The sequence below is a fragment of the Opisthocomus hoazin genome, chromosome 14, assembly GCF_030867145.1.
Source record: "Opisthocomus hoazin isolate bOpiHoa1 chromosome 14, bOpiHoa1.hap1, whole genome shotgun sequence".
NCBI classification, from domain to species: Eukaryota; Metazoa; Chordata; class Aves; order Opisthocomiformes; family Opisthocomidae; genus Opisthocomus; species Opisthocomus hoazin.
In genome coordinates, this window is record NC_134427.1 from 19,256,626 (window position 1) to 19,270,020 (window position 13,395).

General features: G+C 44.6%; 1 protein-coding gene across 1 annotated transcript in view; it reads right to left on the reverse strand.

Annotated features, from left to right (window-relative positions):
* TENM1 (teneurin transmembrane protein 1) overlaps positions 1–13,137 on the reverse strand; it is a 1,260,898-nt gene extending 1,247,761 nt beyond the window's left edge. Inside the window, exons 1-2 of the mRNA XM_075435330.1 lie at positions 12,473–13,137; positions 12,160–12,239 (exon numbers count right to left, since the gene is read on the reverse strand). The gene's annotated coding sequence lies outside the window, so the exon portion shown is untranslated. The remainder of the gene's footprint in view (positions 1–12,159; positions 12,240–12,472) is intronic.
* Between the last annotated feature and the right edge of the window lie 258 nt (positions 13,138–13,395).

The following is a 13,395-nucleotide window of genomic DNA, read 5'->3' on the forward strand; positions in this document are numbered from 1 at the left end:
GACGGAAGCAGGAGGGACTCGCTGCTGGGAGCAGGGAAGCAAGCTTCCAGCAAAAGGGGCAACGGAACGGGCCAAGAGCTGCTGCTCAGAGCCGTGTTGAGGCTCAGAGCCAGGCCACCTAATGGAAAAGCAGCTTGGGTAGAGTGAAATATTTGAGGTCAGTTCAGCCAGTTAAAAATATACTTGGAAACCTGTGAATATTTCCTTTTACTATCTCTCAGTTTTCCAGAACTTCTTGGATTCTACGCCAGATGACATTTTACAGGGATTTTTTTCCCCCCTCTAGTTCAGACATATTTATTTTCTTTCTTGATTCAGGAAATGAAACAGGGGAGCAGAGCAGGACAGAAGAAATTTGCTTTTTTCCTTTCCAGAACGTTGCCACAGCAGCCCCTGACTCCTGGGCTTCTGGTTCACCATGGTTTGTGCAAAACAACTTTATTCTTCCTGAAGAAAGCCTTGGAGATGTTGCTTTGGCCTTCAGAGGAAGAAGCAGCTTTGTCCATTTACCACTTTTCCGTCTAACAGAAGCATACAACACAGATGAATTTCAGCCACATTTTTGTGCACATATGCTTCTCCTGCATGAAAGGCTGTAAAAATTTAGTCACAGCCTCATGCATAACTGGCCTGACCCATCTTCAACCGAAATCGGTGGACATATCTCCACAAAACTGGACCCATGCACCCAACAACTGTCCTCTAACCAGGCTAAATATAACAGAGCTCTTGTATGAAACTAGATATAAACGGAAACCAGACAATAAATCACTGTAATAAATAATAGCAAGAGAAGAAAATGGGGATTCAAGTCAAGCTCCAGATTCATAAACTATAGAGGTAAAAGATCTAGCAGCTGTGCATACACAAATGGGTATGATTGACTGCTTTGTTCCATTTGCAGATAAACTTTGCAATCGCAGCTCCAGCTAAATAATAATCCAGGAATACTTAGCCGTAAGCACAAAGGGAACGATAAAACAGCAAAACACCAGAGTCACAACGCACAATAGAAGATGGAAGTTGATGCAGCAGGGCTTTGCCTCCTCCTTCATCTGGCAGTTCTATCAAAGTAGCATAATGATTTAGAAAATAATGAATACATAACTAAAACTATGCCAGAATAATCAGGAAGGGAAAACCCATGTTTTTGCTACCAGTCTCTCTCACTACTAATTGCTGATTTTGATAGGTTTGCGTTTCTTAGCAGGCAACACAGGGGAAGGGGAGGGAGAAATGTTTTATTCAGCGCTCAGTAAACGCACTGCAGCTCCGCACTGCCATGGCGCTCTCAGAACAAAAGCACTCCTCTGTGCCATCAAGCAACTGAACTTCTAGTCCTGCCTTGTCTAAAAAAAAAAAAAAACCAGACCAAACCCAAGCGAGATGCCCCTTCTCCCAGTCAAATGACACATTAGTTGCTGTCGCTGTTGTCAAGTCTGAGTTGTAATGATCGCGTTACAGCTAGTACAGCCTGCAGTCGCGGCGAGCAGCATCAGAGAGGGAGGCTGCCAGAACGGTGCAGTCACAACCTGATCTGCCTAGCGAGAGGAGTAACAGGTTTTGCAAGAGCTATTTCCCAACATGCAACGATCCTAGAGAACTGCCCTGAGAAATACCCTTCCCTCTCTGACCAGGCTCCTTTTCATTCTACGGACACAATAAATTAACCTTCACATCCACAGCCAAGAACAGTATTTTTCCTCGTCAAGCTGAGACCATACCAGGCTTCTCCTGTCATACTCAGCCCGTCACAGGCCCTACTCATCATGCTATGTTTTGACACAGTCTCTTGTGGGAAGTTTCCAACCGCCTCGCGCCGCAATCCAGTTCTGACCATATGGCTGAAAGCCCTGAGAGCTGCAATACAGAAATCAGCCCACGGCACAGAACATCGACCTTTGCAGGGCTTCATTTTGGCCCAAATAAAGTCAGGTTATGTCCCAATAGGATTATTGTCCTGCCTTGCAATTATTGCTGTGAATAGTTTCATTTCAGGAGAAACCATTTTGAACTTTCAGCTGCTTCCCTGCACTCTCTCTCCCAACATTCCCAATTCCGCCAGACTGTTTGAACTCACATTAACAGGCCTGAATTTCTTTCTGTTCTGACAGGCGATAATGGGTGTTTGCTGACAAACTGGAGCTTGCACTTGGGGTTCCGTGCCCCCAGCAAACAGCCACCCGGGCTCTGTCCCACCGCGAATGAGCCTGAGGGTACACGGAACAGGCAGGGACCAGCCTCACCTCTTGGCATCGCAACGAGCCGTGGCAGCGACAGCACCTCAGCAGAGAATCTGTCCCTCCAAAGCTCATTAAGGGAAAATAAGCAAGGAGTGCTGCGGAAGGATCTTGTCATTATTAATAATGTCAGGCCTGTTTCTGCCTTGTCTTTTCATGTTAAAATTTTCAGAAGAACATGGAGGAGGCACACTTGACAGGTCCTAGCGTACCTTTGATATCCTGATCAAACTCGGCACCCACTACGTTATCTCTGGAGTAAATGATCTTCGGAGCTCACACACACCTCACGTATTAGCATATGTAGCTTTTTTCTGTCTATTTGATATGTATGATTCTGTTTAGTTGCATACACAGCTTCCTATTCCTTGGCCTATTTTGATCGCTAAGGGGATTCTCAGGCAAATTCCTACTAGGTTGGCCTCATGGACGGTGCTTTTCTGCACTATACAGAGCCACCACAGTTACTCTGAAATATCAAAGTATTAGTGACTCCTGCTAGCCAGTTACACAGACTAGCTATTTTCCTTTTTCCCTTCTGGCAGATTAATTAACGAACATATAAAATATGGAAGTTTTCCTTTGAATTCATTGGCAGAACATCCACACACCACAGCAAGCTCTTATTTGGATACCTTTCTCTCGTGAGCCTCAAGCCACCTCCTCTCTCTTAAAAATGAGGTACCCAGCGGATACCAACATGATATGGTGATGTTCAATCCACTCCTCAACCCAGCTCCCTGCGTTATTGCCCTGACTCACATCTCCTGGGCAGCATGAGGAGTAACATGCTCCTGAAAGGTTTGCCACCTCACTGGTGATGGTGTGCCTCCTACCTCTGAGATATTTATCCCAGACTCCCTGTGAGCCACACTAACTTCCTGATGGTTTGAAACGATGCCTGTCTGGCCCCACAATCGCTGCCGTATTGGCTGAATGCAGCAGTGTGGCAGCCTGAAGCTTGACTGAACGGCTGGCTGGGAATGTGCCTGCACCAGCCTGCGGCATCTTTCTGACCAAACACAAGAAGAGAGTTCTTCAATGGAAATCCTGACACGCCAGTGTTTGCGTTTCTACCAGGTGCCACCAGCCCCAGGCACAACAGCCTTCTTCCCTCACTAGGACACCCGAGCTCGTCCTGACACGCTACTGTGCGTCCCACTGCACTCTATGAACAGACTTCAGCTATTGTGCAGGGTATAAGAGAGAAGTGTTGTTGTCAGCCTCCCTTTATTTTTGCTGCAGAAGTAAGGGAAGGTGGAAATAGGCCTTTTTTTTTTTTTTTTTTTTTTTTGAGGAGCACGCCTAGCAGTCTGAAAAGGTGCCAGCCCTACAGCCTGCAGCCCCCAACCCTCTACGGGGCACGCGCAGCTACAGTATTTGCAGCGTGCTCCCCCCTGCAGCAATCAGCTCCAGCTGCAGGATGTGGGGCACAGAAGTGTCGGCTCCCACAGACACTGCAAGAGCTGTAGCCCCTGATTTTCTGGTACAATCAGTGACCTGACTTGGCCAAAGCTTCACTAAGTTACTCAAGGCCACGCATTTCTTCAACTTTGTCACTGAAGCTATAAAAATTTGCTATGCAGGGTGATGTTCTCCCCTGATGCAGTGATTTGCCCACAGCGAACTCATCTGAAGTCTCCTCCCGACCCAAAACAGCATCAAGCACACTAACTATATTTAATCCCAAACCTAAGGACTGCCTTTGGCGTTCCTCGGGGGCCAGCAGCTCCGGCTGCCCCACACGGCCCCCTCCTCCAGCCATCTCACCTCCTGTGTTCTTTAACTCCCAAGAAGCCCTTACTTCTGATGCTAGTTGTCCAGAAGTCTCAAACATAGCAGAATCATCTCCCCATCTTGCTTATATTACAAAACAAATTAGAGATATTGAAGTGTGTTAATCCTGTAATTATCATGGTAATAATGAGGCAGTTTAATGATCTTGCTAATTGTCTGTTCAGCAAGACTGGATTGGAAAACATTCCTTACCCTATCCACCCTTTTAATTCTGCTTAAATCAGATGTTCCCTGTAAGTGAAGAGTTGTAACTATGTGTATCACTACCCCATCACCAAACTAATGTTTAAAAATTGCTGCAGGTCTACCCAAAGGCCAAGTATTATATTGTAAGCAATGTCTACGTGGCCACAGTCAGCAACTATTCAGCTATATATTAATTCAGACAAGATTGCCAGAGGAAGTAAAAGAGAAATAAAACATCTCCGTGAGGACTAAAAATTTGCTTATAGACTGCTTGTTAAGGGTCTTCAAATTATCAGCTAAAATAAGCTGCCTGAAAGTTGTATCTGCCTAATCAACTCCCTCTCCTGCTCACTCCATTCTGCTGCGAAGCACCATCCTTGGCACGTCAGCGCACAGCTAAATACGGGCGCTGCCCCAGAAACCGCCTGCAACGCCCCAGGAAACTTCCAGCTCACACTCGACCTGGGAGGAAGTCAGGAGCCCCTACCCGGGCCACCAGAGACTCATTAAAGATTATCTTTAAAAATGAAAATGATCAGGAATAGGTACACAAATAAGTTATTGTTAGCTACTGCAAAGCACGTACTTCCAGCACATCAGCTTCTCTGCAGGAGTCATCATGCATATGCTGATCCTGGAGTAAACAGAAAGTCATTTAAAGCCCTGAAGTAGTAATTTACCCCATGTTTACTGTAATGCAGCTGATACAGCCATGCTTTCCCTGCCATTGCTTGCTCAAAAATCCACACCTGACCTTCCCAGCACTGTTATTAAAAAAGTGAACTAAGTGTAACTGTAATAGGTAAAATCTACCAAGCACCTCACTGTGGAATTCCCATTTTGAGGCTGACACCTGCGTTTCCCACGCAAATGATTGCATGAGAAGTGAAAAAGAATGAAGCTTGGCTTATCCGTATCTGGTCTACTGTGGCACCTGGCAGAGCTTCTTCCCACCACCAGCCATCTCTGAGGAAGGGGAATCCCTCCCTCTTAGCCTGCCCCTCCAAAGAAAAGGTGACTCGTTAGCGACGCTGGTAACAACAGTGCTGTGAGCAGCCATCCAAAGCCCAGAGGTCAGATTTAAACAGAGATCAAACCAGCGAAGCTCCACCAGTCAGAAAATACAGTGATTTACAAGCAGTGGAGGACCCAGCATCCAGCAAACTTTGCATCACGTTGCACAGGCAAACATCCCAAGACACATAGGCTAAAATACCCACCACTGCACAGAAGAGACAAAATCAGTAGTTGTCTCTTACTGCAACCATATCCTAATGCTTAGCATCTACCAGATATTGTTTCTAGTACATTTAACATGCTACAGAAATAACAAATAGTAATTTGAATTAATCATTGCAAGTTGCAGTGCAATTAACAGCACTGTTTAGCATGCCAATTATTTATGAACACAGAAGTGACGTACTGGATCAGCCCAAAGACTTAGGTAACCAACTGTCCCATTTCCAATAACTGTCAGCACCAAATGCCTAGAAATACCTACACAAGAGCAAGGCAAGCATCAAGCAATGCTTACCCTGAACACTCTTCCAGCCTCCAATGACTCACAGCCCCGGCCTTCCCCGAGCCAGATACACCTTCCAGACATTCAGCAAGCCAAAGCGGCCCTCTCACCAGAGCAGACCTTTGAATCTGCATGAGCCGTGGTCCCTGTGGGAAGGCACCCCAGGGCTTTGCCATGTGAGGAACCCCCTCACCATGGCTGCACGCCCGAGCAGCTGTGGCCCAGCAGCACCCACAGACCCTCCTTTTGCTCTGCAGAACATCACTGCCTGCGACTCAAAGGCCAAACCCCAGAGGACACAGGCAAGTACTGTATGTAGCGCTATTTATTTATTTGAGATACAGTCCTTCCCTCAACATCACGGTATGATCTCAAAACAGCACAGGGCTGGAACGCCCCGTTAGCCGAGTGTGGATAGTTTGCTGGAGAACAGGGCTCACAAGTGAGAGAGCTTTCACAATAGCCAGGTAATAGATATACCATACTCTAATGATTCTCCATAGCTTTAAAAAAATACTATCACTGCAACATTTGGCCATGAAAGCCAAAGGATGCAGTCAAGAGAAGGCTTGTAGATAAGCATTGGATTTCATTAAACCAACCAACATAAATTAACAACAAAGAAAAAAAGACAAGTTTATCAGGACACAAATCCTCTTCCCAGTTCTACCAGCTCTTCTGTTAAACTGCATCATCTCTCCCCAGAAGCCTTCGTTCACTGAGCAGCGCTCAGCGTGAGAACAGCAGGGGCCAAGTCGGCTACGTGCCTCCTAGATGGCCATTGCTGCTGCTCCCTGCCTCGCAGCAACCACAGAAAGGATGGGGCTCACATGTCAAGCAAGACCCAGGAATGAAAGTGCATTTAGCAGCAACGGGAAAAATATTCCCTTGGTGGGAAGAGGAGGGGTCAAGTCATAGTGCAAGCTGTTAAATGAGTCTGTGTGTCTTGCTGCGCTCCAGACAATAGAGTGGAAACAGCGGAGTGAAGACAGTGGGTGGAATCATTGGTGAGATGAGAACGGAGCACAGGTACTCTGCAGGGAGACGGGTAACAAACCCAAGAGAAAAAGGCTGAACTCGCTTCCCTCACACCTACAACACACATTTTTATTCTGTGCGGCATGTCCCTGATAGCGGACACAGCCATTCGCAGGGGGGTCGAACCACAGTGCACGCAAGCGAAAGGAAAGTTATTCAATAACTTCAGACAGGCTTTGGCTTAAACTCCAAAGCCCTTCCTCCTCAGCCATGCAGTAACTGCTTGCAAGCAGTTTGGGTGTCAGGAGGAGGGGACCAGACTCTTTTCAGTGGTGCCCAGTGACTGGACAAGGGGCAACAGGCACAAACTGAAGCAGAGGAAGTTCCAGCTGAACATGAGGAAGAACTTCTTCCCTCTGAGGGTGACGGAGCCCTGGCCCAGGCTGCCCAGGGAGGCTGTGGAGTCTCCTTCTCTGGAGATATTCCAGACCCGCCTGGACGCGGTGCTGTGCAGCCTGCTCTGAGTGACCCTGCTTGGGCAGGGGGTTGGACTGGGTGACCCACAGAGGTCCCTTCCAACCCTGACCATTCTGTGATTCTGTGAAATCAGCTGTTGCACCTGACGAAGGTAGCCTAGTGTGAAATTTTAAATAAAATACATATTGATTTCCAGACATACTTTGAAGCAAAGAAACCACCTGAGATGATGGGAGAGCCTTGTTCTGTTGTTTCGCGTTGTTTTGTTTTGTTTTTTACAATTTTACATGAACCACCACTCCAAAGCAAGCTGCCACACATCAAGTGGCAGACTCAGCATTACATTTTAAATAAAATAATTATTTGTTTCTCATTGTGCCTTCAAAATTACAAGCTTCTTGATTACAAACCCCCAAGTCTCAGAAAACCTCAAATTAAGAGGTGTGTTGCTGCCAGCCAGGGCAGAGCAGCAGCTGGATTGTTATCAGCATCATATGATCCTCCTCAACATATCAGCTCTGCAAATGAATTCGCATACCGTAGATACTCGGGGCCAAATCCAGCAGAAACTGCTAGTCATTCCTGAGCTGCAACACGGCCTAAACTGTCCCTCTAGTCAACAGGTACTGGTCCACCTTCAGTATGAGCAACCGGTGGAAAGCCTGGGTCAAAAACTTTGCAAAGATGAATTTAAATCAGAACCAATATTTATTCTGAGATCGTTCTGCAGTCCCCTCAATCTACTCCCCGTCTCTCCACAATAAATCACTTGGGTTCCCCATATAGTGCACTGTGTCAGATCTCAACAGCGTAGATCAGAACGCACAGCTGTGTTTATATGAAAGAGAAACTAATAAATGAAAAATTATGAGTGGAAATTGAATCTGCTAGATGAGTGCTCAGCAATAGATTAACATATGCTGCATTTGCAAAAAAAAAAAACAACACTTTAACTCCAGCTTATATTAAATATTGAAATTGCTGAGTTTTCCTCAATATTCTGCATGTCTTGATATATTGTAAGCCAGCATATTTCATTAGCTGCATATATCCATATCTTTCTAATAACTTTCAAACTCCTGGACTCCTGTCATTTGGACTTGTATTTGAAGAGACACTTGAGACCTATAAAAGAAAGAAAAAACCCCAAAACTCAATACTAAAAGCAATCTGCTTTCACTGCTTTTGTCAGTGGAAACTTTCCTTTGAGCTGTATAATTGAAAAGCAATGCAGTAGCACAAAATATTACATGAGATGAGGAACATCTCAGCGACAGACTCGCAGCCCGCAAACCAAAATATAATGGATTGTTTATCACAGATAATTGCAGGCTTTCCATCCCATTTTAATCCTTTTGTTACCTTTTAAACAAACTCTGTCCCAATTTTAGAGACAGGAAATAAGAAAAAATATTTGCATTCTCTTCTGAAGAATATTCATTATCCAGGCTAACAGAGAGAATAAACTGGATCTTCTGCAGAAGATACTACCCTGCTCATGGCAGCTACCCTTTGCAAGATAAGATACAAGCCAATGAACCATCACAATACATTTTCTTTATTTAACTTTTAGGAAGCTATGACTAAGCTGTAAGCTTCTATGTTTATATCCCTTTGCTTTGAATTAATTTTCTTCCTTATTTTAATATTTTCCAATATAAAAAAAAAAACCACACCACGAAGCTAAACCTTTTTCATGCAGATCAGGATGCTAGGTGGTAATTCAGTTGCAGATTTATCCTTTAGAATGGGAACCAATTTAAAAAGGCATATCTTCATTTCTAATCATTTTTTACAGACAGAGGGATCATATTTTTCCTCCTGCCTGGACTGCTTTGAAGAGCAGTCACAGTCTGTACAACAGCCAAATTGCTGAAAAATCCAGGAGAAGGTCACAAATGTCATTCTGACACCAATCTTAAAGACTAATTCAGCCAAAGTCATTCAAGGGAGAAAAAAAAAACAACACACACACACACAAAAACACGTAGTGGTCAACAGCCTGAGAGAACTTTAGGTGTACTCCTGCCTCTGGGTTACTAATTTCATGGACATCAATGCTGATGACTGTTCATCTTTTCATTGGTACCACAGCAATAGGTGTTCATAAAAATTACAAAGGACTAAGAATCTAGCATGTAAGTGCAGCACCGGAGGCACAAGCCACTCAAACCAAGGAAGGGAAGCAGAGTGGTATGGGCAGCACAGAGAGCATGGCCACGTTAGTCACCTGACGGTCGCTGGTGTCAGAGCTACGACGCAGCTTGAGAAGGAAACTGCCAGAAAACACAAGTAATAGCAACTATCGATAAGCAGATGTCAAAATGGGCAGCTGAGACCTCATTTTTGGCAAGCGGGCAAGCGAGCGACCCCTCAGCGACATGGAGAACAGCCAGGTCTTGCCAAGGCAGCCATTGTGGTGGGGTCCCAAGGCGTGCTCAGCCCCAGGGGCATCCCCAAGGCAAAGCTGCAGGATCTGGCTTGAGGGGCTAGGACAGCTGTCACCGACCTCCCCGTGCTGTACACTTCCTCTGCTCATCAAGGAGCCGGAAGGATCACTTATTAGTAAGCAGCCATTTCTATGAACACTTGCTAGTTGCTAGTTACAGTTTTCAGTCAGGATAAAAGCCCAAGGGTCTGGGTCCCTCATCACAGAATTCATCGCAAAAACAAAGTTATTTTTAACGTAGCCATCACAAGTGCATGGTCTGATACCAATCTGTGGACTGTGTTCGCGTCACAGTCTTACATAAGCTTTGTCTCCTGTGATATCTTCCCAAGTTATCATAGGTAATCCCCAGAGATGTGGGATTTCTCTTAAAAAGATGGAAATTAATGCCTGAGACCTTGTTCCTTCCACATATATCCCTACCCTGACTATTTGCATGTATAACTGATACAAATCATCTCATAAAAGTCAGTGGGATTACTAACGTTCACCTGCTACTGCTGAATTAAAGCTCACTGCTCACCACCACTTGTTATCAGCTCCTTTCTCAGGGTGACCCAGTCTGAACTTCAGACACATATTTAACAAAAAAACCACCACAGCTTCCCTCCAACGAGATACTATTGTGCTGCTTTAGTTACATTTTGCCAATACAAGGGCTAGCTAACACAGAAAAACGGGCGCAGCCAGCTCAGTTTGCTGACACCACTCAGATTTTGTTCCTGCAAGGCACCTGCTATAACAAGATTTGCAATGCATTTTTTAGAAGAACACTTGGTTAAATTAGTATCTGCTAACTACAGTGCAAGACATGCATAATACAGTGTAGCAGCTCTGAAGATTTAGTAAGACAATACAGATAAGCATCCACAGTGTTAAATGAAAAACAGAGGTTTTCAAAATACAAACCTTATGTCTGAAGACACCTGTTATTTACTCTCAGAATTAATGGAAGACTACCAGAAATAAGAAAAGGCCTTCTCATTAGGCTGTTTGTTTATCACTCTGTTTTGTACTGACGGCAAAGCAGACCACTCTGGCTGTGCTAAGACCGTTGCTGTCCCAAACTCAGACGCGGTGAAAGCCAGGCAGTACAGCAAAACCTGGATCCAATCTTCACTTGCCCAAGGTGTAGGGGTGCTTGAAGGACAGCTCAGAAGAGGACAGAGGACATTAGTGGCTCAGTCACTGATGTGACATTACGTAAGACAGTGCAAGGTCTAAGGAAGTAAATTGTAACACAGTCTTGGCTCCAAAGAAACTGCAGAAGTAGGATAAAACTCAGATCCCTGTGCTTCAAAGCCATGAAAACATGAAATGAAGGAGGGACAGTCCTGGAGTTCTTAGTAATACCCGATCCAGCACATTTTTCAAAGGCAGAAAAGCCCAGAAAACAGCAACTCCGAAACACAACACGGTTTCAAGTCACAGCTTTATAGAGATCAGTACTAATCAACTTAAGGTAGAGCTCACTATTAGAAACTATTGCTTTCAAGTTGCTTCTGTTGGTGCATTTGTTATTTTGAGGCTTTTTGAACATTTTCTGTACAAAACAAGAGATTGATTTTAGACTTTTGGACTATACTGTCCTACTTTAGTTGCTATTTCCACCGAGCTGCACATAGGCTGAACTCGTGAGCGCTCCAGACTGAAGCTCCCTGTTCAAAACGCCAAGCATGCTTTTGGCAATCAACACCAATAACGCATGAACAGGGACTCTGCAGTCGTAACTAAAAAGACACGATGTACTCTAACTCACCTCCTCCTGGCCAGGACCTCTGGGGAACAGCCCTGCCACCAGTAAGACCACAACACAGAGCAGCCCTGTCCATACCCCTCATCCCTCAGGCCCACGCTCTCTCTGCATCAGAGACAGGCGAATATTGTCCCCTCACACCAGCAGTCTCACACAGCTGAGAACTCCCCAAAGAGGAGCCTTTGAATTCTCAACCAGACATCTGTACAGCTGAAATACCAAGACGAGGGTCCTGAACCACTCCAACTTCTTCCTCATTATAAATTGTTTGCAAACATTTCTACTTGCTCTAGCAGTGTGAAGTTGGAAGCCATGAGCAAGCAGAGCAATTCCCACTGCAGCTAGATAAACCCTCCCTTCCCAATCTGTTGCAGCTGTAACAAGATATATGTGGAGAAATAATGTTGATCAAGGTGGAATAATATTTAGAGCAGAATGTCAGGTTCAGCCACAAATAGATTCGCTTGTAGAAGCAGCTGCTCCATCCATTAGAATTTTCTAATAAACTGTTATGAAGATTGACACCTTGGAAGTAATTAAGTATTAGGTATTTTAGGTAATTACTGCAGCAATAACATAAGACGTGCTCATTTTCAGAATGAGGAATTATCTGTAGCTCCTTTTAATAATTCATAATAGTTTTGACACAAATGATTATTTTTGATTACTCCAGCTTTTCAACTTTCCAAACAAACTAACGCGACTCAAAGAAACTGTTTACAGTCTGGAGGAAATCCCAGCAGTTTAATTTTACCAGGTTGTATGGGACATCTTGTGGAAAGGAGCACACAGAAGGCACAATGACAATGCACCGATGAACAGCAAGAGCTCCATCTGAAAAGCAAATACCTTTAAGTCAACATCATGTGTAGAAGGGCAGGAAAAACAGTACAGCAGCAAAAGTAGCCATCAGAAAATGCCTGTTAACAGGCATGCTCCGTGTTTGTTCACCTACTCAGACGTTGACTCTAATGAGGAAGGCATGTTTTCATACAATTAGTGCTAACAGCTCTTGGACCACCACCCAAACCAAGCTCCCCACCTTCTCCCTTCCACTGACACCTCACCTTGGAGCTCAGATTTGTTCCCCAAGTCTCTTGATGCACACAAAGTTCCTCCTGGATGTCTGCTTACCAGGCTGCCTTTGCAGAGTGAGCCATCAAGCGAACCAGCCTCGACCCACGCTTATTCGCACGGGCAGAAATCAGCAGCAATCTCATTTGGAGCCACAGGATTACAACTGCACAGAGCCAGACTCAGGCTCACGCTAATTCAAAACAGCATTTTATCTGGGAAATGCAAAAAAATACAAAGCCAGAAATCCACACAGATACACTTGTTATTTTTGCTATTAACTGCCCAGCCAAATGACAACAGGCTGTCTGTGAGGTAGCTACAATAGGGTCTCAACAAATGGTTGGGTTTTTTTCAGTTTAGGAAAGCTTACCTGTGATCTCTCTGCAGGGGAATTGTGCCTACCCTGAAGCTATTTTTAAGAGAAGAGTGACCAGGCAAGATTTCAGTGCTGTCCCCCTCCTGCACTGTGCCCCGATTCCAGAATTCACACCAGCAGCAGCGTCCTGCACCCAACACTGGAAGGAAGGGACCCAGCAGTGCCAGCGCGGTGGGGCTTGCTGCCGTTTGGACGCTGCCAGGGGGAGAGCAGCTGCGCTCAAAGAAACTGCTCTGCCATTCGAAAAGAAATGTTGAGAATTAAGTAGTAAATAAAAATCAATACTCATCAATTTGACAAGTCCAAAGTCTAAAAAATGCTACTGAATGAAAAAAAAAAAAATCTAAGAAAAGAAGAAATGGTCTTATTGAAAAAATTTGCTTCAATGGTTTTAAAACTACCTTAGAGTGGCTTTGGCATTTTTATTTTCAATAAAATCTGGAGGGTTGTTTTGTATTATAACTTAAATGTCAAGTTATAAATGCACTTTGAACTGAAAACATATTTAAAAAAAAAAACCTTTTCAAAGTGGGAAAT